The sequence below is a fragment of the Hippopotamus amphibius genome, chromosome 7 (assembly GCF_030028045.1).
Source record: "Hippopotamus amphibius kiboko isolate mHipAmp2 chromosome 7, mHipAmp2.hap2, whole genome shotgun sequence".
NCBI lineage: Eukaryota > Metazoa > Chordata > Mammalia > Artiodactyla > Hippopotamidae > Hippopotamus > Hippopotamus amphibius.
In genome coordinates, this window is record NC_080192.1 from 138,974,817 (window position 1) to 138,999,162 (window position 24,346).

A 24,346-nucleotide genomic window follows, 5' to 3' on the forward strand; every position below is an offset into this window, starting at 1 on the left:
TGGGGGAAGAATACGGATTGTCAGATGGGCTGCTTTCTCTGCTATGATGTGGTGCATGTCACGTGAGGGCACCTGCATTGAAGAACTATGCAGTCCTGAACAGGTAAAACAGGTGTGCAGATGCACTGTGATTGGACAGACAGGGTAAGCATTGGGGCTTGGAGTGCGTGCCTTCAGAAGGTGATGTCTATATATATTGAGCTTGGGAGATTGTTGTCTGCAGGTCAAAAACAAACTATTTGAGAGAAAATATAAAAGTGCCATGTGAGTTGATCTATTTGATACAAAGGACCAATGGGTTCCTTAGGGATGTGATGCCCGTGATTGGTAATCTGTTTGAGTTCATGAGTTTTAAAATAGGATTACCTGGTTGACTCCAAACCCTTCTGTGAATTTTTTTTTTAATTCCAAAACAGCAAGCTCTATCCTGCGGGAGGGCTTCAGGTTTATTTCTGATCCCTCTTAAGCACTGTGGCGCCCAGTGCCACATGCTCATGAGAGACTCCAAATTCTTCATCTGTCCCCTGAGATCACCAGATTCATTTTGCAACCACTTACTTGACGTTAATGATAGTCTGACCTCTAGGAAAATCACAATGTTTTCCTTTCTCCTCCACAAGTGGCCCCAAGAAGAGAAAAGATTTCCTAACAAAACACAGTTTAAGAATTTTTGTGTAAAGTTTGGCTTTGGTAGGAGAGTTATAAATGAGCCTTGTGCAGGGGAAAGGCAACTTTCTCTTCAACTTGGCATCTTGTTCTTCCTCTGACCCCGAGAGAAGTAGGAACTAGAGGATGGAGTGAGTTCAGCTTGTGCCTTACACATTTAGAGTGCAACAACTTTTTTACACAAGTCACATGTCTGCTCCTTAAACTTTCACCCCAACAAGTCTGTTCTTTTCATTTTTCACTTAACCCATCTTTCTCTAGCAAATCTAGATCCCTTCTAAGGACAGAAATTCTAGTTTTTTTCCTAAGGGTTGAAAAGGAAATGTCTACTACTATAGAAAGTTGCACTTGCTTTGAAAGTGATAAATGGATAAAAAGCACATTTCTACATTTAATTAAGTGTAACATTCACCTTGAATGAAATGAGTAGAAAGGAGAGACTAGTACAGAAGAGTAACTCATTCTGAATACAGGTTGCATAAAACAGACCCAATTTATACAAATAACCTGGGATTTTCAGTGTCAGGTTTGAGATAGTTGCACACATTGTTGGAACTAAGGTGGGACTGGACGTAGGGTAGGTGTGGATACTGTCTACTTTAGTCAAGTGTAGGCTAGTGAATTTAAGAAGTAGCTCAATAAGTATTCATTTAAGAAGTAGCAATACATAATCAGTACTATGTTTTCTATAATTTAACTCTATATATATGATATATCTTTCTGTATTATTTTATTTGACTATTGATATATACAGTTGGCCTCCCATATCTACAGTTCCACATCCATAGATTGAACCAAACCTGGAAGAAAAATGTTTGCCAGAAAACTTCCAAAAGTTCCAAAAAGCAAAACTTGAATTTGTTTTGCACCTGACAACTATTAAAACAGCATTTACATTACATCAGTTATCACAGGTAATCTAGGGATGACATAAAGTATAAGGGAGGATGTGCATAGGTTATTCGCAAATACTACACCATTTTCTATAAGAGACTTGAGTTCCTGCAGATTTTGGTATCCGAGGTCCAGAACCACAAATTTTCACTTCCTCATTTGGTCTTTAACTTTGCTTCATAGACACACTTTTCAAATCCCATTTTTGAATTAGCATGTCTAGTGTTTACTTATCCTCATATCTATTTCTCTGACTTAATAATGAACAATATTCCATCAGTTCCAGCAAGGTCCCCTTCATAAATGCCCAGGGGATTGCCTACATTCATGTCCATATGGTTCAGGTCTTCGTGTTTAATCCATCATCCCTGCATTGACAATAAATATAGTTGCAACATAAATATTAATAAAAAGGATCGAAGACATTTCTTTCATCCCCATCCCTTATATTGTCATTTTCATTGTTCATGAGACTAATGTCTGACCTTCCTTTTGCTCACTGACACAATTGCAGGACAAAATAAATGCTTTTTCAGTTTTTCAATGGAGGTTCACTTCGGAAAGAGAATAAGGATCACTAACATTTATTTTAGAATTTACAAAAGTAATTATGGAAAGAAGCACTTGTTTGCACTTTCATTTGCTTCAAATAGTTTTTGGCTTTTACTGGGGTGCTGGAAATTTTGTGCCAATGAATTCACCAAACTTTCAAGCATATTAATTTTGAGATTTGGTGATCTTCAGAAGACTGTGAGAAATGCCTACTGTGAAAGGAGAAGGGGGTGCTTTTATTAACCTAATTGGCAAAAACAGTGAAAGGTTTTACAATAAAATCACAGTACTATATAACTTGGATTGATTTATTTAATGAAAAGGGAATTAAAATTATTATTATTACTAAATAAAGCACAGAAACTAAAGGAAGTGTTCCCTGGTAGGCACATCCCCCAGGGAGAGAGGTGTCAGGATAGAGCGTCTTTCATTCCATAGCTTCCACTCTACTCCTCTCCACCCCCAGGATCTCCCACTGATTCTTCCTACTCTCATATGAAGCTGATCCCACAGGCAGAATTGCATGCTGGGAAAAAATGCTGCTGCTCCTTCTCTGAAGTTCTTTCCAACTCCAGCCTGGAAAATTCCACCTTTTTCATAGTACAAATTAGTCAAACACTGATCATCCAAAAGCTTTTACTATAAATAGTTAGTCCATAGGCAATTATTTGGTCTTATTTTGCCTTCAGAGATGAGAAGACATACAAATCTGCTTATTTTTCAGTAACTATTATTAGAAGAAAGCAAAGAAAGACTGATCAACTAGAGCTGTCTTTAGTTAATAAGTTGGCTTTAGTTTATGAGGAGTTTCTAAACTGTCTTTAGCCTAATATAAGAAAATACAAACCTTTGGGATTATCATCTCTTACTTAAAAAGTTAATTTGTCTTTATAGAAAGTAAGCAATCCCCCTCTTTTTTTTTCCTGTAACAATCTCAGGACAGATGTAATATTCTTCAAAGAGTTTAGAAACTGGTTTAGTCTTCTTCCCGTACTTTTCTCTTGTGATGATACTAGATGACAGTGTTGAGGAGTACTGGTCAGATGTTTCATAATGTCCCTCAGTTGAGATTTGTCTGAGTTTTTAAAATGATTATACTTGAGTAATGTGATATAGGGAGAAAGATTAACAGAGGTAAAATATCATTCTCATCACATCGTGTCAAGGGCACATACTACACATGAGACGTATCACTGTTGAGTTAACCTTTGTTGTTGTTCTTGAGGTAGTTTGTCAGGTTTCTCAACTGTAAAATTACTCTTTTTTTCCCTGCCTTTCCCATATTGCACTATGGAAAAAAGTCATTAAATAGGGGGACATATGCTTCACTTCCCCTAAGGGTGGAGTACTTACATGAATTATTTTGGATTTTTCTACATAGGAAATTTGTCTATTCTCCCACACTTATTTATTTATTCAATCACTTATTTACCTCTGTATGTACTCATGGATATTTATTTTACACTTAGGGTTAAAACATTTAGAACATTTTAAATTTTATAATAATTTTAATGAGTAACCCTAAGGTGAATCTGTACATAAACCTTGATTATTTTCTTACTAACAAAAGATTTTGGGTCTAAAGGTAAAACATTTGTTAAGGCTTTTGATACATTTTTCCATATTACCTGTCATAGATGTTATAAAAATTTCCATTTCACATTTTACATTTAAAATGTTGTCTCCTAACCATTCATAAAGGGCACGGAAAGTATCTTCTCATTCTATATCCCCCAACAGACATATCTCAGGACTTTTCACATTTTGGGGACACTGCTTATGAAATCCTCTGTCATCTAATGCACTGTACATTTTGCCTTTATCATCAGCAAGACCTTTATCTACCTGAACTATTTTAGGAATGGCATTTAAACCTCATCATTTGGAAATGCACTTGATAAAAATGATGCCCTCTGGGTTGAATTCACCTCTTGCTCTACGTATTTGCTTTCCTGCTAAAGCTATGTGAGTTGGGTAGAGAAGGTGACGGGAAATTTTGTCAGTTGTACTTGTCTGGCAGCGGTCAACACAAGTGTTGGCTATGTTACATCTAATTGTCACAACAATACTCTGAATACATGTGATTGCTCTTATTTTGCAGGGAAGGAAACCAGTTCCAAAAGGTTATGCTGGCCAAGATTACATAGTTACTTCAGTATTAATATTAATGTTGTATTAATGCTTTATATCTAACACCATGTTTAATCTACCCACAGCCCTGCAGAGTGTTATCCTCAATTTACAGACTCAAAACAGTAGTTTAAAAATGTTGAGAAACTTGCCTGAGGTAAGCAAAGCTGAAAAGTAGTAAGTTGGTTTTCCAGTTTGCATCATTTTTCTTCTAATCCATGCTACTCCATGTGGTATAGATAATAGTCACAGATAAATGTGGATTTGCATATATAATTTATGAATTTTATATTTGGCTGCACCATTGTGCAATCTTGTTTGGAGAAAAAGATATAGCAGGATGCATAGAAGAGAATCATAAAATAAATAAGTGGGTAATCTAGAGTTTGATATAGAAATAAATTCTATACTCAATGTCAATATGTCATTTCACTCACGTTAGTTTAATTCTAAATATGTTCTTTCTTCCTAATCCTATTAAGCATAGGATTTAAGTCACATCATAAATGCAAATTTAGAAATACTGGTCCAGACTACATTATCTGCAAGGTTAGAACCTTACCCTTTGTCTAGACTTATGCCAGAATATTTAGTGTCTAGTTTTGTCACATACAGGTTTATAAGCCTATGTCCCCTTGATAGAAGAGGGAGGTTTATTTTTTTTTAAAGAAAAATGCTATGGGTTCAGACACACACATTATTTATTTATTTATTTATTTATTTATTGGCTGTGTTGGATCTTCGTTGCTGCACACAGGCTTTCTCTAGTTGCAGCGAGCAGGGGCTACTCTTCATTGTAGCGCGTGGGCTTCTCACTGTGGTGGCTTCTCTTGTTGCGGAGCATGGGCTCTAGGCGTGTGGGCTTCAGCAGTTGTGGCACACAAGCTCAATAGTTGTGGCGCACAGGCTTAGTCACTCCGCGGCACGTGGGATCTTCCTGGAGCAGGGTGGAGCAGGGTTCGATCCCGTGTCCTCTGCACTGGCACGTGGATTCTTAACAACTGCACCACCTAAGAAGTCCACTCAGACAGAGACATTTTTTTTTAAGAACTTTTATTGAGATACAGTTAACACACAATAAACTGCATATATTTAGAGTGTATAGTTTGGTATCCCAATCTCCCAATTCATTCCCCCCAACCCTCGCCACTTCCCCCACTTGATGTCCATATGTTTGTTCTCTACATCTGTGTCTCTATTTCCGCCTTGCAAACTGGTTGATTTGTACCATTTTTCTATATTCCACATATATGTGTTAATATACGATATTTGTTTTTCTCTTTCTGACTCACTTCACTGTATGACAGTCTCTAGGTCTATCCATGTCTCTACAAATGCCCCAGTTTCATTGCTTTTTACAGCTGAGTAATATTCCATTGTATATATGTACCACATCTTTTTTATCCATTCATCTGCTAATGGACATTTTGGTTGCTTCCATGTCCTGGCTATTGTAAATAGTGCTGCAATGAACATTGGAGTGCATGGACAGACACATTTTTAATTGTAGTTTACCTCTTATTTTTTGTGTGCATTTGCTCAAAACACATGATCTCATTGAGCCTTAGTTTTTCTATTAAATATGTCATGGAGTTAAAGAAAATAGAGTAAACCCATTATTATTCTAACTAGTATAATTAAAACACATAGAAAACAAAAATACAGAAACAAAAAAATGGAATAAATTGAAAGAAAATGTTCTAAACCCATAAGGCAAATTATGAGTCACATCTGCATCCTGTAATGATTTCCTCAACATGAAGACACTTGCAAAGAAACAAACATTTCTCAGACCTCTACTTGAATATGGATGGCAATAAAAGTAAGGCTCTCAGGAATCATGTGGTCCAGTAATCATGTGATGAGAGCAATGATGTCCAGGACTGGGAAAAAAACATACAGAAAGAGTAGAAAATGCTTAGAACTGTACATTGCAGGGGTAAGAGAGCTGCGATTGAAACAATGGCACCCATATTTTCCAAGACCTTCTGGTTGCTTGAGGCTGCTATGGAAGTCAGGTGGGATTGATGATGGTATATTAGTAGAGTTCAGCCAGAAAAGAGAAACTACCCTTTATAGTCCAGGGCTTATATTAACATTGAAGAAGCAATGTTGCCCTTGAATGTAGGTTTCAATCAAGCGGCTTCCATTAACTTTGAATACAGACTGGCCAGTCCACCCATATTAATAAATTCACACTGATCCAAATTTGTCCTCAGACTTTGTATTTATGCTTCTTGGGAATCCACTTGGATTTGAGCCTAACATTGGTTCTGAAGCAACGAGAGGTGTGGATTTAGGTTTAAGGAGATTCAACCTGTCTGTGCAAGACACTTGCCTCTGACAAGTTTATCATTAAGATCATTAGTGAAGGGGAAGCAAATCTACTCAGGGAGACAGATGTGTTTTTGTTGTTGTTGTTTTGTGTGTGTGTGTTTCCTTTCGTTTTTTTTCCCCCTGGGATTTGGGATTTATAATCCCAATCCCAATTATTAAAGTTCCACTTATTCCTGATAATAACATAAGAGACCTGGGGAGGTTATGGAATCCATTTACATTGTAATTCAGCCACTTGTTGGAGACAATTTTGGATTTGACTTCCTGAGATATTTGCCCTAGAGCAGTATAGCAGAGGTGTCATAGAAAATGTCTATTTTCTATCCATGCCTAGAGCTGAAATGTCCCAACCTTACCACTTTTGTTCTCTAAGATTTTCTGCATGTTCAGAAGCAGGCTGCCCACCCCATAAAACTGTGCATTTTATTTCTACCACAATTTTCTGTTGCTAAAACTACACTGTATTGACAAATCTCACATTCTCCATGCCTTCAACTCCAAACAACTTCAAGTAATATGTGAAGAACTTTACTGATGATTATTTCTGAGTGAAATATTTTTTTTAAGTTGGTGCAAGTGATTGATAAAGGCCAATCCTGTATTTTCACTGCCCCAATCACAAGCTCCCCCCAGTCCCCACTGCTGCCCACTCTGAAAAGTGCCCTCACATACTTTCCAACCCCCTCCATGCCACCTCATCATGGCTCTCCCTACTTGGCTGCCAGTCCAGCTGCCTTCGAATGTCAGAAGTGGGACATTTTAAGTTCTTTCGCTATCCAATTGCGGGGTTCTTAAATGGGTTCATAAATAGTTCTTTAAATTTTATCACATCATGTCATATCATAGGGGGGGAAATTCTTTTTCTTACAATAGAATTTAAAACTCATAACTAAATAGCAGAAATAAGCACAGAGCTGTCTCCCATCCCAACCTCACCTCACCCCAATAAATGACATCTACCTTCCACTTGCAGGTATGTGATATTACTTATTCACATGACTGAGTGTTTATTTTTGTGCCATCACACTGGAAAAGTACTCTCTGTGAAGAAAGGGACTTGATCTTTCTCATTACTATTTTTTTTTTATATTTGTGGGATAAACAGATAATTCTCCATTATTTATTTAATACAATAAAGCGAAGATGTTTTATATTTCTCAAACTGTTTCCTTGACACCGGGCAAGTGATTTCATGTCTCTCTATTGGACCCCTCTTCTGTGAAATGGTAATATTAATGCATGAAACCTAAGGGACATAATTGATGAGGAAGCATTGTGTCAACATAAAGAAATATACATGCTGTTCTTTGCATTTTCATTTATAATTGGTTTGTTGGGTCTAAGCCTCGAGGCCTAAAGCTGGCATCTTGGGCCATATCATAGTCATTCCAATCTTGTCCAATTTTCTACTGACCCAATTGTATACCTACATTTGCTCGTGGCTTGTTATTTCTAGGCTGCCATCTGCTCTACTTTGACCTCTTTAAAGGTGTCAGGTATGCATAACTCAGCAGCTAAGAGGACTGTGAATGCTCTTATCTACGTTTTGTATTTATTAAGTATGTAGCAGACCTATTTTTAACATAATAGACAGAAAGATAGAGATATAGATTTATGTCATGTTTTATTCTAAAAGTGCTGGGTGTCCAACACTAGTGCTTTTCTCACCTTCACTGTCTGTTTTCTGCTGAAAGATCCCCTTTTTGTAGCTACATTACATTAGCTTTCTTAAAAGAGATTAAGATACACAGTTTGTTTTACTGCTGCTTTGTGATCTAGACAATGTGTCTTTCTAACTCTTTAAGAGGGCTTTTACAGCTCTGGGGCCTCATTCACTGTATTGTAGATGAGATTGTAAATAAAAACAAAGAGCATTTCTCACCAGGCAGTTCTACAAGGATTAAGTTAATAGCTACTGAAGTCACTGACTGACAGGGCACCCTGATAAAAATTCAGGGAAAAAAAAAAAAAACAGAATGAGGCACTCTGTGCTTTGGAAAAACAGACCCCATAGATAGTAATAAGCATATCTCAGGAAGGATTTTAGTGAATCCAGATTATTTCATCTTCCTATACATAGAAAAACACTACAATCATTAACTTGAGATGTGACTAGCAGTAATCTTTTCCCAAGAATATATGCTTGTCTGCATGTATTCCTGAGCCAAAAATCATGTATAAAATGACCTCTCCACTGCCTTTTCAGAGTAGTTGCCTTTGAGCTGCTGAGGAACTCTCTCCTGGGCTGTAGTCCTCAGTAAGACCCTGAATAAAACAAACTTACGACACTTAGTTGTGTGTTTTACTTTAAGTCAATAAGATTCATCAGCACAGTTCACTGATTTCAGAGTTCTCGGGGTCCTTCATGGTCTCTCTCAAGCTGTCACTTACATGATACCTCCTACATAAGTAAGTTGCATATTTGGAAATTCTTCCCAAATCCTACAATCTAAAAAGATGCATTTCAACACAATAAAATCTTTGCAGCTTTGCTTCCTCCTGGGTAAGGAGAGGTGGTTTTCTAGTCATAGCTTTGGCCCAATTTGCTGAGAGCCTCTTGGCGAATCGCAAATATTTCTGCAGCTCAGTTTATCCATAGGAAAAAGGAAGATTCAATTAGATAACTGCTGAACTTGTTATCAAATTGGCTTGTATAATTCAACTTGGTATCCCAGAGACTCCTTCAGGGCATCAAATTGAACATGACAATTTAATAATAATTAAAATAAGAACAAGTAATAATATGTCTGTTAGCCAAGCAGGGTAAGTGTAGACTCTCCATTAAATAGATAAGAAAGCTGATGCTAATATGTAAGTGAGTTTGCAAAGACGTTATTGTTTGAAGAAGGGCATCCAGAATACAAATTGTCTAACCCTAAGGCCCTTGTTCTTACAATTATATTCTAAATAGTTTTTCCAACTCTCAAATGGAATACTTTGGATACACAGATGGCTGCAGCACTGCCCCCATCTACCTACTCAAATATTTAACTTTGGAAATTCCTTTTAAAAGAGAACATAATCTGAGTGTTCCAAAAATAAAACAAAGAAACAAATAAAAAATATTTTAAAAAACTAAATAAAAACATTCAACCTCCCCCAAAAAGGTCTGAAGTGGAAGCGATCCTATATTACCAGTGAGAACAGAGTCAGAGGGCAAATTCATTTGGCTGTCTTAAGAGCATAAAATCAAATAATTTATACAAATGTACGGAAAGCATCACTCAGTTGTTGTATGAAATAATTCAATTGATTTTGATGTTAAACACCTGGAAATAAATAATACTACACATATTCCAAGTCTTAGAGACTGATGAATCTTATTTTATGTTTGAACACCAAAATTTGAAAAAATTAAAGTCAAAGAAATTCAGATACTGACAGAAGCAAATTATTTTCGGTAAAACAGCATCCCCCAAATCTTATAGTTGTATTTTGCAGAATATATAAAAAGTCATATTTTGTGTCTCCAACTGCAAACTGTTCACCTGTAAACAAGCAAGTTTTTTGGAAAAAGAAGATTTGGTAATAATACATAAAGTTTATACAATTTTAATATATTTTGCATATAATCTAATTTCTGGTCCTCAGAACAAATATGCTAGGTAAGTAAGGAAAGTAAGATACTGTCCTTACACAGAAAAGGAAGTTTTTTCAGTCATTCTGCACTGTGACTTTGCATTTAACCATGGACAGTCTTAGCTCTCTGGTTGGCCCACTTAATTCCCAATTATAATTTCATATCCAAACTGCAGATAGTCCTTTGTCCAACCTTCATTTGATTTCCTAGAAAATATATTACATCTGTATTTATAATCTATTATCATTTTATGTAAATTCAATCTATTATTAATATATCACACTGTAATTATTGTATTAATATTTTTACGTTTATTGATACCACCCTTGTTCCAGAAGGTAATTAAGTTACCTTATGCAAATGCATTAAATATAATAAAATTTGGGACATGTAAAAAATTGAGGTGGCAGAGAAAAATGAATAGGGAGTGATGAAAAAGAATCCATGCAAATCCCAAAATAAAAACTTACTATAATGACCTAATATATTGGCTGAAGTTGGGTTACAAATTATGCACAGTCCATGAGAGGAAATGATTAATTCACTAAATTCAAAAATACAGAAAAAAACTGCTCAGGAAAAGCAAAGATTCTTTGCAGTAAGTTGAGACATAAATTTCTCTCAGGTCTCTGGCATACTCTTTTGGTTTGTGTCTCTCTACACACCTTACACAGAGTAGACCACATATACTATGTCTTTTTGCGGGCTGGGGTGAGTCATACTCACCTGTGAGAGGGAACAATTAGTATCATTAATCATTTCCTTATAGGGGGAGATAACAACCACCCGATTAAAAGCCCGCAGCTAAACTTTAGCAAGATTGGTGACCTCCTCAGGTGCCCCATCTCTACTTCTTTGGTTCTAAACTCTCGTGTCCTATGTGAGTGTCCCTGAACTGTTGCCTTTATGTGAATTTTGTCTTTGCTTAGCCCCATCAGACTGACCCCTTGATTGGTCTGTCTACTGGGCCTGAGATCTAGTTTCACTCATGTTTCGTCTAGTGTGAAACACATCCCATTATTTGCTAATGTGTCTAGAGGAACTGTGTTTAAATTTTACTAAATGCACTAAAAGCATCTAGTGTGATAATCATATGTTTATATTCAATAGGCAGTGTATATCTAGTTAATTTTGTTGTATTATATATTTTATACATTTAAAAATACCATATTTTATTACATTTTATTTTGGATTTTTAACCTATGTTTATGTAAAACTGTTCTGTAATTCCTCTTGAATTCTCTTAGTTTTGTTTTTATTTCAAGTTTAAATCTTACCTATAAAATGAATTGAGTAAATTAACTATTTTTTCCCTAAAATATATTGCATAAGAGAGGGAAAATCTGTTTCTTGGATAAATATAAAAACTCATCTTTAAAACAGCATTTTAAATAAAGTAGGTTAAAATTAATGTTCAAGGAATTACATTGACAATAAAACAAACAAACAAATACATAAATAGGTAGGAATAAGCAGCTCTTCCTTACAGGAGAAAAGAGGTAAGTAAACCAAAAATCAATATTAGAACATTATAGTAGTAATTGCTTCAAGCATGACCCATCAATGGACTGTATAATTATTGGGTGAAATTTTGAAGAGAAATGGAATGTTTGCACAGTGTAAATGTATTTCAAGCATTTGCTAATTACAAAGGAAAAAACACTAACTCTATAGTGAAGAAGAATCATTGTACACAGCCTTAAATTAGTGATTATGGTTGATATCACCAGTGATAAGATATATTGACACACTGAGAAAGGCATAGGACTTCACTGGTTTTCTAGCCCAAAACACATAAATCTAGTCCAATCATGAGAAACATCAACAAATCAGAATTGTGAAATAGTCTATAAAGACTTGACCAATAATCTTCAAAAGTGTCAAGGTCATGAAAAACAAGGAATAACTGAGGTCCTGTGATCAATTCAAAAACAGTAATAAGCAAAAGTGGTAAAACTAACACAATCTGAATAAAATCTGTAGTTTAGTAAATTAGGGTTCCACAAATGTTAATGTCTTAATTTTGGCAAGTATAAGATACTTGTGCAAGATGTTAACATTAGAGAATGTCAGATGACATACAGAAATTCTGTAATATTTTTCCAAATTTTCTGTAAGTTTAAAATTACTTAAAAATGGAAAATTTTAAAGAAGAGCTATTTTATACGGAGGTCTTTGATGAGGAAGAATTTTGGTTACCAGTACAATTTCTTTTCAACATTTTTTCTTTAGTTGCTATGACTTTGTTTTAAGGTAATTTCAATCTTACAGAAGCGCTAGAACAAAGAGCTCCCACATTTCCTTTGTCCAGATTCACCACTTATTAATTTGCCACATTTGTGCTTTACTTATCAGTAATATACAGATTTTCCCTGACTTGTGATGGGGTTGTGTCCCAATAAGCCCATCATAAGTTGAAAATATCCTTAATTTGAAAATATATTTAATACACATCACCTTCCAAACATCATAGCTTAGCCGACCTTCAACATGCTCAGAACACTTATTTTAGCCTATGGTTGGGCAAAATCAACTAACCAAAGCTTGTTTTATAATAAAGTGTTGAGATCTCATGTAATTTGTTGACTATTTTACTGAAAGTGAAAAAGAATGATTTTACGGGTACAGGTGGTTATCAGTTGAAAATGGTTATTGGTTGAAAGTGTACAGGTTGTTTACTTTGTGATTCTGTGGCTGAGGCTCACTGCCGGCGTCACAGGAGAGGATCCTACAACATACTGTTGTCCTGGGACAAATATAAAAATCCAAAGTGTTGTTTCTGCTGAGTGCATGTTGCTTTCACACCATCATAAAGCTGAAAAATCGTAAGTCAAATCATCCTTAAGTTTGGGAAAAACTGTATATGATTATTTTTTCTCTTTCAATCTACCATTTTCTAAAGAGTGATCTTAAATCTCCCACTATGTTATAAAATTATGTAATTAGGGCTCTTAGAAATCTCCCTCTATGTTTATGGAATTATGTAATTATCTTATTAAGTACACTTATATCTCCTCTGCCAGAACTGAGTCTCAGGACCACACTTCTATGCAAGAGAGCCTGAAAAATGTGATTTTCACCATGAGTGGTAAAATGTCCCCAACCTTGTGATTGTAGAGGAGAAGAAAGGTATATGGTGGATAAATAGCTTTCTCTGCCATGCAGGTCGACTTTGATCATGAACTTTTCCCCCCTTTCCACTCATTTTTGTTTTTTCACATTTCCCCCTCCCTCCCTCTATTTTACCTCCCCTTTTATATTTGTATTTGCCATTACTTCACACTTTACACTGCCAATGCAGAAACCAGTCATATACAATGTTATTTCAGTGCTCTTGCCTTTCAGCAAATTTGAGACTTACAGATCTAATTAGCAGACCAAAGGAAGATTTTGATTCAATTTCTGATCACTGTGATCTTTAATATGGCTATCATAATATTAGAAGAACTAAATAGAGAGAACTATAACTTTAACTGTATTTTGTGCTGGAACCAGCTGTCCAAATAAACAAAAATTCAACCTAATCATGTCTCCATTTCTACCATCTATGACTAAGTAATATTAATATTCTCTTTTTGTTTGTTTAATACCATCTAAATTAAAACCCTTTGTGCTGCAAGCAATTCCATCAATAAATTAAAAACAAAACCCACAGAAAGGGAGAAAATATTTGCAAGTCATATATCTGACAAGAGACCTAAATCCAGGATATAAAAAGAACTCCCACAACTCAATAATGAAAAGGACAATCCAACTTAAAAATGAACAAAGGGTTGGATAGACATGTCTTCAAAAAAGGTATCCAAGTGGACGTTAAGTACAAGAACATATACTCAATCTCATCATCTATCAGAGAAATGTAAAGCAAAACCGCATGAGATACTGTTTCACACACACTAGGACCATTCTCATAAAAATGACAGAGAGTAGTAAGTGTTGGCAAAGATGTGGAGGAATTGGAACCCTCATGTATTTTTGGTCAGAATGTAAAATGATCCAATCAGAAAATAACATGTAGTCCCTCAAAAGGTTAAACTTAGAGTTACCATGTTACTCAGCAATTCCTCTCCTAGGTATAGGTTCAAGAAAACTGGAAGGATATGTCTATACAAAAATGTGTAAACAAATGTTCATAGCAACATTATCCATAAGCCAAAAGATGAAAACACCCAGATGTCCGACTGATAAATGGATAAAATATGGTATATTTATACAGTAGAATATTATTCTACAGTAAAAATGAACTGATTCATGCCAAAACATGGATGAAACTTGAAAAACATTGTGCTAAGTGGAAGAAACCACTCACTAAAGAAAACATAATTATGTGATTTTTTTCTTTCATAGGAAATGTTCAGTATAGGTAAATCTATACAGACAGCCCGCTGATTCATGCTTACTTAGCTAGATTGGATAAATGGGTAATGAGGAGTAACTGCTAATGGGTACGGGGTGTTTTTAAGGGTGACAAAAATGTTCTAAACTCTATTGTGTTTGTAGTTGCATAACTGTAAATACACTAAAGATTTTAAGTTGTGTATTTTAAATGGGTAAATTTTATAGTATGTGAATCGTATTTCAATAATGCTGTTGTATATGATTAATATATGACAGAGATAGATAGGTAGAAGATAGATAGATGATAGATCTCTATCTATATAGAGAGACTGTATGTTGGCAAAAATGAAAGATGATTGGTCAGCAAGGAATCATCCCACTAGAACTTGTATTTATCACAGCACAGGCATTCTCTTGGCATCACCGTCGTATTCATTTTGGGTAACTCTTTTTTGACCTCTTAACTCAGTGATGCTTCTCCAGCAAACATCACAAAATCATGGAGCATTTCTAAGTCTCATTTATGGGGTAAGAAAGATCAGATAGGCATCTTTCCTTGAAGAAACGTAATTTTGTGTTTCTAAGGGTTTGATTAAAGGATTAATTTTAACAGGAAAGCTTCAAAGAAGCATAAAAACGTGACATAGGCAGATAGGTCGAGACCAAAGATGAATAAAAAAAACATACATTAAATTGGAGGGGTTTCATATTTGGATGATGGGCTAAGAGATGTCAGTATCTCAGCGGGTTTACATAGAAGTTCATGGCGCTAGGTATGGGACACGTGCAGTTTAAAATTTAGCACTGAGTTTCACAAAAATGACTATTGAAAAGAAGTGAAGCAATTGAGAGAGCTAAGGGCTAGGGGAAGCAGTGAACCACAGCATCAAGTCCTTCATTTTAGAGTCAGTAGACTTGGGTTCAGCTGCTTAATCTTTTGTTAGTTGGTTCCTCAAAAAATTGTCATTTATTAACTGGATCAATCTTTTTTCTATAAAATCAATCAGTAAAAATAAATTATCTCTAACATTCTAGAATATTGTTGGTGGAGGTAGAAACTTCAGATATAGCGGAAGGAAAATCAATTAGTTTGTATACGCTTAACTCTGTTAATTTCTGCTTCTCTGTTGCTGAAGATATATTACTGGTATCCTGCATAGATAAAATATTCCAGGATTAGGACAACACAAAGAACCTACCTAATATGGCTGCATCTCACTTTAATGCAATTTGATCTCATGAAATGCAATTTAGCAAATATTTGTTGAGTACCTCAATTTCCACTGTACTAGGTCATGAGGATAATACAACCTAATCCTAAGGGATTTCACATTATAATCATAAATAGAGCCACATACAAATAACTTGCAATACAGATTAATAAGCTCAGGTTAGAGGTATATCCATGATACAGAGCACACAGAGGAGGGAGTGATATACTACATTTAGGGAGATTAAAGATGATATCCTGGAATGGTTTGCTCATGAGCTGACATTTGTAAGGTAAATCGGAGATTTTTAGAGAAGAACTGAAGAAAGTAGGGAATACAAGATATTCTGGTCAGAAGGAAAGTAGGTACTGATGTCCAAAGGCATAAATCATCATGGAATACTGAGGAAATGTCTAGTAAATAGTTTTATATGAGATCATTTTATTTGAAGTAGTTTTGTGTCTGTTCTGTTATGTTTCTCACCCCCTGCTCTCCCCACATACACACCACCACCACTGTCCTGGTACCAGAGTTGAGAGCGCCAGGGATGGATAAGGAAGCAGGAAGTTGGTGTCACTGGCTTCTTTTTCATTATGTTTAACAAATAGTTCTATTCAAAAGCCTGATAATTAAATTAGTGTTCTTCTATCAAGCTCTCAATTTGAGAGAACCACATGGCTAAGTTTCAAGGGTATTTGATAATCTCTTTCTTCCAGTTATAAATAATGAAACCAAATAATAAAGGCTATTCATAATGATGATAATAATTCTATTAAAAAGAACAGTAATAAAAACTTGCATCTTCATAGCTCTATGCACCAAGCTTTAAGTCCACTCTTATGTATTTGTTTACTTAAACTTCACAAAAGCTAACTGCCAGTGCTGTTCCTATTTTGTAGTCAAAGAGTCTGAAACATCGAGATAATGAATCCCAAGTTGCACATCTGAACTGCAGCAGAAACTGAGACTTTCAACCCAAGTGTACTGTCTGTCTCTAGAGCCTGAGCTCTGACCCTTCATGTGGCACCATGCCGGACAGTCAGAGTGTGGAGGGACTGACCAGGATGTCAGACTGATGGAGAGAGACAGGGGAATGCTCATAAAGGGACTTTATACGTCATGATGAGGCTATTCTCATTTCCTGAGGATGGAGAGCCATCGAAGGGTTTACATAGGGCAATTTTGTGATAAATTCTACATTTATTAAGAATCATAGTGCTAGGATGTTGTCACATTAAACTTTATACTTCATGGCATTTTATTTTTCATTTTCAACCAAAAATAGAAAAAAATAACGATTCTGGGAGAAGTGTGGAAAGTGGACTGAAGCAGGGTGATGACTAGATTCATGGTTGGACTAAGAGTTCATACAAGAAATCAATGGAGAATAATTTCCTAGTCAAGTGGGAAAGGGCTTTCGAAGTATAAATGACAAGAGTAAATCAGGAGATGGTGGCAAAGAGAAAGGCTGCATAATGGTTTAGTAATTTGCTGAAGGTCGAACAGTGTCATGTTGATAAACCAGCTCTCCAAAGGGGAGGGGGGCCATCTCTAGTCTTTGTTGATTGCTGTAGTGTACATACACCCACCATGGCTAATCTCAAGACAGCAACCCAACATCGCCGTGGAATTGGGAAGAGATACACATAGTGGGCTCTCAGGAGTGAACCAGTGGGTGTTGAGTGCAGGTGGTATAGGAGCCAGCTGCAGCGATGGTCATGGTGGCAGATGCCATGCTCTTCAGCACCACAGTACATGGCCTCAGGCAGACCTGGAATTCAGATGGATTGATGTCACATTTTAGCAGACTTACGAGCAAGCTCAAATTCTCATCCCTTTTCTTTTTAGCTCTTCATTGGAGTATAATTGCTTTACACTGTTGTGCCGGTTTCTACTATACAACAAAGTGAATCAGCTGTATTTATACATGTATCCCCATATCCCTCCCTCCCACAACTCCTTCCTTGTTAAACCTCAACTTCCTCATCTTCAAACTAGGGATAATATCTAATTCAGAGAGTTGTTTTTAAAATTAAATTATATAACACTAACAGCATGGCTCTGGGCTTGGTACAGTGAGTCTTTAGTGAAGACATTGATGTTATCATCATTGTTCTTCATGAAGCAGGGGAGGATAAAGACCTTGTAAGTAACTATTCCTGTACCTCCAATGGTACAGTACCCAGGTCATTAAGAGCATGGAGTCTGGAGGTGAGTGTTTTGATCTTAACTCTGGTTAGATGACTTGCTAGTTCTTTTGACTGTGGGCTATGTATTCAAGTCTCTCCACTTCAAATTCCTCATTTATAAAACAGTAATAACAGTATTCACTGCATCAAAACATTGTGAAGATGCAGCAAGTTAAGGTATAGAATGCACTTAGGATGGTGTCTTGCACAGAGTTAGGACTTCATAAGTGTTCACTATGTTTATTTTTATTTGAAATCAAAGACAGATATTGATTATTCTTAATATAACCTTTTCAAGACAAGGCTTCAACTTCTAACTCGCCAATGGTATTAAATACATAACTACTGCTTTCCCCAGTGAGAAGTTGAGCTGAAGAATAAAACATGTTAAAGGCAGGGAAAGAATAATTCACATTTTAAACAGAATATAAAAATGGAAATTCGAACAAGAGAGCAAATATGAAATTCGAACAAGAGAGCGAAATTCCTGAACCAAAATACATTTTAAGAAGTAATTCCACAACTCTTGGACCTCAAAGACATACCAAGGACATGAAATGAATCAGAGGGTGGAGAAAAATAGAAGTACTTTGAATCAAGCAAAACTGTCTTTAGAGGAGGCCATACTCAGCCTGTGCATCTCTTCATCAGCCCAAAAAGATGGTGTAGGTGCTGGGGCAGCTCCATAATTTGGGGGACCCAAAACAAATTGAAAATGCAGGAGTCTTATTCAAACAGCAAGGAAAAAGATTTTTTTTTCCCTTTCTTCTTCAGTCTGTTTGATTCATCATAGAGATTTTTAATTGCTATTTAATATTTTATTCCCTTGGGTACAGGGATATCGCTGTGGGGGTGCAGGCGATCACCAGGGACCTGACCTATCCCATAGGCCTTGACCTATGGGATCAGAGAACCCAAGCCAGGGAGGCAGGGAGATGGAGAGATGTGAGGCCTTATGTGACTGTGGGCTCCACCCTCAGTGCTCATTCTAGCATCGTAACTGACTCAGAGACTATTGGCCCTTATGCGTAGAGGACCCTCCCAACATGGTGCCCTGTTCAATTGCATCCTGGTTGCACATCCATGAAGCAGACCTGGGGAAGCAGGTGTGGGAAGAGGTCAATCTCCTTCACATCAAGCCTAGTATGTGTGTGTGGTGGGGGTGGAAGCTATTTCCTTCATATCAAGTTTTGTGAATAAGCTTTCTTGGGATAACACACAGTTTAAATATGTCCCCCACCTTTGGGAGAAACAGAGAACTAGCACTAACCTACGACTGAGAATTTGAAAGCAGGCTATGGTAACAGGAGAGAGGGCTGCTTGAGGGGCAAAAGACACACGCATGCATCTCACGCACCATCAGTAGGCCACATTGAAGAGAAAACTAATGCAGGATCATTCCATCTCAGAAAGCCAGATTATAAGAGAATTCAGCTTCTGCATTCAGGAGTTTCGTGTGGGAAATCTGGTATACAGATAAATAGGAAACTTCATGGAAAATGTTCTGGAGATGACATGTTAAACTATATAAAAGCACCTACAAGAGAAAGAGTCAACTTTTAACATCTGCCACTACCAGCAAGCCCAAACCAGGTAGCACGTGGTGTGCCCTAGGGCATAGACATGGGAGTCAGATTTTCTAGGGTCGAATCCTGGCTCTGACATTCTTCAAAAAGCAAGAAAAACCTGTGTGACTTGTGCAAGTTATTTAATCGCTACTCCTTTGTGCCTCAGTTTTCCTTTCTAAAAAATGAGTGTAATAAATGTTCCAGTGACTAGAACATGGTAAACAGTCAATAATGTTATTATTACAATATCCATTCAAGTAAGACATTTTCTAACTTCAAACTCCTACCTACCCTATTTCTGAAAGCTTTTAAAGCATTCTTATTAGGAATTAATCTCTCTATATTATTATGAAGATACTAATTCAATTAAGAAATTTAACATACCTGTAAATTCTTCTCTTAATCTTTTTTCTAAATCGGGAGAATGATAATCAGCAGTGTGTGTGTGTGTGTGTGTGTGTGTGAGACAGAGAGAGAGAGATCAGGATTAGTGAAGTACAATTCACATATAGGAAAATCACCCTTCTTAGGTACATAGTTCAATGAATTTTGTCAAATGTAGACTTTTGTGTAACCACTCCCAAAATTAGATAAAATCACTTTCATCACCTCCTGCCTGCTCTTCTGGGGTAACACCCCAGAGTATCAATGTCCTCAGTACCTGTATCCACCACCAGCAAGTCGCTGATCAGATTTCTGGCCCTCTTGTGTCACCTTTTCCAGAAAATCATACAAATGAATCATACAGGAAGTAATTTTTGGCATCAGTCTCCTTTCACTTAATGCAATGCTTTTGCGATGTTGTCACATTGTTGCAGGTTTGTGTCTGTGGTCTGTTCCTCTATACCGAGCACTGTCCCCTTGGATAGATGGGCTCTGACTTGGTTTTGTGACAATGTGAGCACAGGACTTGCTATTACCTGATGTTGTGAGGAAAGTCTGTGGCGTCTGCCCACATTTCTATCCAAGGGTAGAGTAAGATGACCCCCAACAAAAGCAGAGGAATCAAAAGAAAAAAAAAATACACTTTCTTTACTTGTTTGTGTTTTAATTAATTAATCTATTTATTTTGAGCTATGTTGGGTCTTCGTCGCTGTGCACAGGCTTTCTCTAGTTGCGGAGAGCAGAGGCTGCTCGTTGTTGTGGTGCACAGACTTCTCATTGCAGTGGCTTCTCTTGTTGCAGAGCAGAGGCTCTAGGCACATGGGCTTCAGTAGTTGTGGCACATGGGCTCAGTAGTTGTGGCTTGTGGGCTCTAGAGTGCAGGCTCAGTAGTTGTGGCACAAAGGGATTGGTTGCTCCGTGGCATGTGGGATCTTCCCCGACCAGGGCTCAAATCCATGTCCCCTGCATTGGCAGGTGGATTCTTAACCACTGCGCCGCCAGGGAAGTCCTGAAGACACTGGTTTTATTCTATTTTATGTGTTGTACATTCATCCTAATGTTTACATAGCATTGTTTTATATTCTATGGTGTCCCACATCCTTTCGTAAGCTGTGTCTCATGGAACTTATAAACTGTGCAGGGAGAGGCAGATGTTAGTAACTAACTATATTTATACAAATCAAGACTGTGAAACTTCAGGAGGTGAAAACATTCTGGAAAATACACAGTTAAGAATTAAAATAACAATGGTAAGAATAATTTATATTTATTCAAGGTGCACTGCATGCTAGGCACCATGCAGAGTATTTTTCCTATTTTGTAAAGTTTTATCTTAATAAAAATATTCATCAGAGACTTGTTTAATGTATTCTAATTTTACAGATGGGAAAATTGAGACTTGGGAGATTAAAATCACCTAGCTAGCATGGCCTGAGTTTAACCCAAAATTTGTCTTAGAACGTTAACCCTAAAGCCCTTTTCCATTCTGCTATTTTCCTTTTAAAAGGGAAAGACTGGGGGAATTCCCTAGGAGCCCAGCGGTTAGGACTTGGAGTTTTCAATGAGGGGGCCCAGGTTCGATCCCTGGTCAGGGAATTAAGATCTTACAAGTACATGTATCCCATAAGTACATGTAAATAAATAAATAAATAAATAAATAAATGGAAAGACTGGGACTGAACTCTCCTGTCACTGTTTTTCCCATAGTGTCTTTTTGTTTTATATGACAAAATAGTAAGGGGCTCCCTGGGAAACAGGAGAAACTAAAGGGAGACACATGTAGCTGCCATGTATATATATATACACACATATATGCATATATGTGTGTGAATAAATGTGTGATTTTGTGATCATATACATATATGATCATAAAATCATATACTGTATGTTTTTTATTTTATATATTATATTTTATTTTTTGTCTCAAAATATTTTTTGAAGAAATATGATGCACTTAGCATACTCATACTTAGATATGGAGAAAAACATTCTTTTAATTAATTTATTTATTTTTATTGAAGTATAGTTGATTTACAATGTTGTGTTAGTTTCTGGTATATAGCAAAGTGATTCAGCTGTACATATATGTATATATATTCTTTTTCAGATCCTTTTTCATTATAGGTTATTAAAATATATTGAATATAATTCCCCATGCTACACAGTAGGACCTTGTTGCTTATCTATTTTCTATATAGTAGTGTGTATCTGTTAATCCTAAACTTCTAATTTATCCCTTCCCCGATTTTCCCCTTTAGTAACCATAAGTTTATTTTCTATATCTGTGTCTATTTCTGTTTTGTAAATAAGTTCCTTTGTATCATATTTTAGCATAGGAAAACTTTTTAATTTTCAGAAATTCTATAAAACATCGACTGGTCTGTTTCACAGCCTCCCCATCACTGCCTACTTCACTATTAATTCTAAAACTGAGAACTTGATTTGAAAGTTGTTGTAAGCAGACAATCAGTGTTCACCGTCTTGTGACCTGAACATTGATTTGTATGATACCTTTACATCATATCTGGTAAAATCCTAAAAACTTCAGCTTGAGAAGGGGCTTCTGTGTGCTTCTCACTTGTCCTCACAGACAACACCCGTTATTCCTTGATGGAGTCAACTCTCATTTGTATGAGAATTTAAAATCCTCTTGAAATGGTGATCGCTGGCATGTGTTCTGTGACAATTGATCACGTTTAATTTTTATTAGGTTACTCCAAATCCATACTTCCTTCTCAATATTTCTGAGGCCTATAAAACATACAGATGGAAGGGAGCATGTTCTTTTATTAAACACATTTTTTGTGAATATTTTTGCTAATGTTCTGGGGGAATAAGTCATAAACTATAAAGAATATACTCTGTGGAATTTATACTGTCCTGACTCTATTAGTTGACCAGCCACCAGGAATGGTACACATTTAAAAATAAAAAAAACAAAATAAAATGAATCTACTGACAGCGAGGTTTCCTATTTTTCTTCTTAAGAGCTGTTAGAATAGTTTTAAATGATGCTGCAATTTGGCCTTTTTATTCTCCTATTCCAAACACTCCCAGAGGCTGAAAGTCCCTTGCTCTCCAAGTTTAATTCTTCAACATTTCATATTTGACAAGTTAAACATTTTCTAAACTACATAAGTTTAAAAAAATGCTTTTTGCTTCCAATAGCATTAAATCATTTATCATTTAAAATGCTAGGCAAGATTTTGCTAAAGTTTCTCCTAGAGAAACAGACCAAGAAAGCTAAAGGGGCAGAAAAGTTACATGTGAATGTATTTTGTGTGTTTGAGGAAAAAAAAAAACTTTACCCATCTGGGCACTGAGAACTGAACTGTAGAGAAAAAAAACAAAAACAACTTGATCTAGGAGTTAGAGTTCCTGCCCTAGAACTGACATTGGAGGGTAGGGGCCATCTCTAACTAGTAAAAGGTAGTTTGTTCACTTGTGTAGTAAATTAGATGCTTCCTCTCCTGTGCAACTTGCAGGGCAGGTATGGGGCTTATACTTTTTAAAGTATGCAAAATATTTGAAATTAAAAAAAAACTCTATAAGAAGATGTTAATATTATTGGGTGGGGGGATGCTATTATTATTCCTTTATGAGGTTTATATTGCATTTAAGCGAGAAGCACAGGCATATTGTTTGCGTTCAGAATGATTTTTTTTTTTAACATTGTTCAGAAAAAGTGACTATGGTAACTGAACTGATGGCCCCAGCTGGGAATGAGAGCAAGCTCTGCACTGGCAGCTTCTTGTCCTTTGTATGTGTCTCTCCACCCCTCAGAATCTCAGATTCCTCCTCTTGTAAAGCAAGGGATTGAACTACACTTTCTCTAAATTGCAACCAAGATCTGACAGTCATCTCTGTTGAAGGGTCTTTGATTCAAACCCATGAACGATACCACTTTCCCTTCAAATTGGTTGCTATTCAGCAGCAGAAAGTCTTACTAATTATCTAATAATCTCTTAGACTGAATTTAATGGGGAGAAATGATGGGAAAGTAGAATAGCCACTAGGATTTATAGTTGTGAAACTCTGTGTGTGGTACCTTATTCAGACTCCCTTACTCATCTTATAATTCAGGGGCAGGTATTGCCACATCTATTTAAGGAGGATAAACTGACCCAGGTTGTTGCACTACCTTGCACAAAGGCACACAGATAAGAGAGTTGTAGAGATGGAATTAAACTCTGGTTCTCTTTGGTTCACAGTTTGGGATCTTTCCTTTCTATCATGTTCACCCTAGCTGCTCCTTTCCTAACCTCTATGGTAGATTCCCATTATTTTGAGAATTTATCACAGGTAATCATTTGATTATTCTAGTTGGATACTTCATAAAAACGTAGTTTCTAGTTATCCTAACATTCGTGCAAGAGAGATACTACATCCAATTTTGATAGAAAGAAACTAAGATTCCACTAGATTAAGGAAATTGTCCTAAGTCATGCAACATATAAGTGGTGAGTCAGAATTTGAACATAGATTCACCTGACTTGA